The following is a 4,070-nucleotide window of genomic DNA, read 5'->3' as shown; positions in this document are numbered from 1 at the left end:
GCAGGCGAAGCAGTGTCATAGGAGCAGAAAGGCTGACGTTTCGGGCCTAGACCCTTCATCTGATGAAGGGTCTAGGCCCGAAATGTCAGCCTTCCTGCTCCTATGATGCTGCTTGGCCAGCTCTGCACCTTGTTGTCTCAGATTCTCCAGCATCTGCAGTTCCTACTATCTCTGGTAGAATTTAAAGTTCATTGATACACCTAAGTCAGCCTCAGTAATGGTGAGTGATAACTATTATCAGTTGTTGTTAAAAATGGTCCACTAAAAGCATTTAGGGAGGGAAGTCTGCTGTCCTTACTTGTGAGTCTAGATCCACAGAAATGCCACTGACCTAGAACTGCCACAGAAATGGCCACTACAATAGAAATTTTGGGGCTCAGGCTTATTCTTGCTCCAGGGCTGTGAGTTTAAATCCCTGCAGGTAGCTGCTGGAATTAAATTCAGTCAATAAAATCTGAAATTGGAAACTATTCTCAGTGATGGTGACCGTGAAACTAGCATCGAATATTGGAAAAACCCATCCGTCTAGAAGAAGAGTCAAGCTGGACTCAAAATGTTAACTAAACCAAAAGAAATGCGGATGCTGTAAATCGGGAACAAAAACTGAAGTTGCTAGAAAAGGTCAGCAGGTCTGAGCATCTGTGAAGAAAATCAGAGTTAACGTTTCGGGTCCAGTGACCCTTCCTCAGGAACTGATGGTAGCTGGAAAAACGTCGGCTTATATAGAATAGAATCCCTACAGTATGGAAACAGATCCTTCAGTCCAATAAGTCCACACCAATCCTCAGAGCATCCCACCCAGACCCATCCCCCTAATCTACACATCCCTGAACTGAATATGTGAACTGTTTTTCTCTCTCCACAGAAACTGCCAGACTTGCTAAGTTTCTCCAGAATTTTCTGTTTGTTGCTGCTTTGGATACACAGGTTTAAACCCCACCTCAGCAGCTAGTGAAATTTAAACTAAATTAACAGGTCTGGTTTAACCTGGTGTGGAGTCTTCTCCCCATCAGTAACTCTGCTGGAGTTGTCCCTGTAGTTGTGTGATTAATTAAACAGGAACCAGGACAGTTTGGTATCTAGTGAGGCTGCAGTTTCTTTAAGCCTGCCTTTAAGGTTTGGACTGTTGTTTTCGCTAGACCATTGGATGATGGATGGTCTGGAGTTGTCCTTATATGCCGAATACCATTCACCTTCAGGAAATACTCAAATTCTCTGCTGGCCCAAAATCTGTGACCAATACTTCTGGGAGCCTGTGTATTGCAAAAGATGCTCGCAGCTTTTCCATCGTCACCCCTGTGTTTGACAAACAAACTCTATGAACTTTGAATGGGCATCCACAATGACTAAGAACATAGACCTCATGAAAGGACTGGCATAGCTGCCATGTGACCAAATCTAGGGTTTATCTGGCCATTCCCACAAATGAGGGGACAGCTGCTGGTGGTATTTCGCCTTGCTGGCACTCTGGACACTGCCACACCAATGCAGCCGGCCTTCGTGGAGTTATTTCATGTTCTACCTCAATAAAGGTGACCATGGTACCTACAATCAATTATTCTACAACCCCAAGAGGACATAGCAAGAACTGCAGATGCTGGAGTCAGAGCTGATACAGCGTGGAGCTGGAGGAACACAGCAATTAAGGCAGCATCAGAGGAGGAGGAGAGTCGATGTTTCAGGTCGGGACTCTACATCTGGACCGGGGAGGGGGACGGGAGCTGGGAAATAAATAGAGGGAAGAGGGGTTGGGCGGGGGGAAGGTAGGTGGGATGGCGATAGGTGGATGTAGGTAGTAGGAGTGGGGATTAGTTGGTGGGAAAGGTGGGGTGAATAAGTCGGGAAGGACACCGACAGGTACTGTCATCAGTGGATTGCACCACTTCATAAGAAATAAAGGGGTGGCAATGGGCACCCCTATGGGTCCGAGCTATGCCTGCCACTTTGTAGGATATGTGGAACAGTCCCTCTTCCGCTGTTACATTGGCACCATCTGTCACCTTTTCCTCCACTACATCGATGACTGTATCGGTGCTGCCTCGAACTTCCATGAGGAGCTTGAACAGTTCATCAACTTTACCAACAACTTTTCATCCCAACCTCAAATTCACCTGAACCATCTCCAATACCCCCCTCCCATTCCTGGATCTCTCCGTCTCCATCTCTGGTAACCGCCTTAGCACCGACATCTATTTCAAACCCATTGACTCCCACAGCTACTTGGACTACACCTCCTTTTACCCACCCTCCTGCAAGAATGCGATCCCCTACTGCCAATTCCTTTGCCTCTGCCGCTTCTGCTCCCAAGATGGACCGTTCCACTCCCGGACATCTCAGATGTCCTTCTACTTCAACATTCCCCCTTCATTGATCAAAATTACCCTCAACCGCATCTCTTGCATTTCTGGCACTTCTGCCCTCAAACCCTCTCCCCCCAACAAAAATAAGGTCAGAATCCCCCTGGTCCTCACATACCGCCCCACCAACCTCCGCATCCAGTGTATCACCCTCCACCAGTTCTGCCACCCCACCAGCAAAGAGATATTTCCCTCCCCACCCCTATCTGCCTTTCGTAGGGACCGCTCACTCCAGTGACTCCCTTGTCCACTCCACACTCCCCACCAGCCCCACCACCCCCAGCACCTTTCCCTGCAACCGCAGGAGGTGCTTCACATGCCCCTACACCTCCCCTCTCATCTCCAACCCTGACCCAAGACAATCTTTCCAAATCCAACAGGGATTCACCTGTACGTCCTCCAACCGGGTCTACAGTATCTGTTGCTCCTGATGTGGTCTCCTCTACATTGATGAGACCAAATGCAGACTCAGTGACTGATTCACGGAACATCTGCACTCTGTATGCTAAAACCAACTACAACTTCTTGTTGGCAACTATTTTAACTCCCCCTCCCACTCCCTGGGTGACATGTCCATCCTGGGCCTCCTCCAGTATCACAATGACACCACACGCAAACTAGAGGAACAACAACTCATATTCCCCCTCAGGAGACTACAGCCTGATCGCCTCAACATAGAATTCACCAGTTTTAAAATCTCCCCACCCCCTGGCCTCATCCCATGTCCAACTCTCCCTCTCAACCCGACTTCCTTGACCTGACACTATCTGCCCATCTTCGTCGCCATCTATCCAACCCACCTTTCCCACTGTCCTACCTGCATCCATCTATCGCCATCCCACCTACCTTCCCCCAGCCACCCCTCTTCTCTCTATTCATTTCCCAGCTCCCTTTCCCCTCCCCAGTCCTGATGAAGGGTTGACTGAAACGTCGACTTTCCTACTCCTCTGGTGCTGCCTGACCTGCTGTGCTCCCCCCAGCTCCACATTGTATCTATTTTATAACCCCATCTTGGTAATTAATGTCCTTTAGGGAAGAAACTCTGCCATCTTTACCTGGAACGAGCCTTTTCAGTTTATTCTTTCCTGGGATGTGGGCTTCACTGGCAAGGCCAATATTTGTTGCCAACCCCTAACCACCATGAAACAGATTGGTTTGCTCAGCCATTTCAGGGCTACTTCAGCATCAACCACATTATTGCAGGCACATGTTAGACCAGATAAGAATGGGTTTCCCAGTCACCATTACTGAGACTAGTGTTTCAGCTCTGGATTTCGGTACTTTTAGTTAACCTGTGCCAGAGATGTTATGACATCCTTATGGAGCAGGTAGGATTTGAACCCAGGCCTCCTGCTTCAGAAGTAGCAACATGATCAGTGCCCCATAAGAACCCCACTGCAGATTTACTTTATTTTAATCAATAACCCACGATCTAAGTATTTTCTTCAAATCAACCTGTTCAAAGATGTTATTTACAACTAGCTCTTCAGAGGGTCAGTGCGGACTCAATGGACTGAAAGGGAATGGCCTGCTTCCACACTGTAGGCATTCTATGATTCTCTGAAATGATTTCTCTAATTCTGTTTCCCCAATCTCTTGTGATCACATTCATTAAAACATTCTTGACTAATGCACTGCCGAAAACCTTGTTAACAGAATTGCGAGTGTTGGCAGTAATTTCACTGCGGTACGTAAATTGTCCAACTATTAATT

Source organism: Rhincodon typus, chromosome 37, assembly GCF_021869965.1.
Source record: "Rhincodon typus isolate 14 chromosome 37, sRhiTyp1.1, whole genome shotgun sequence".
In the NCBI taxonomy this organism is placed as follows: domain Eukaryota; kingdom Metazoa; phylum Chordata; class Chondrichthyes; order Orectolobiformes; family Rhincodontidae; genus Rhincodon; species Rhincodon typus.
Note: the sequence above shows the minus strand (reverse complement) of the source record.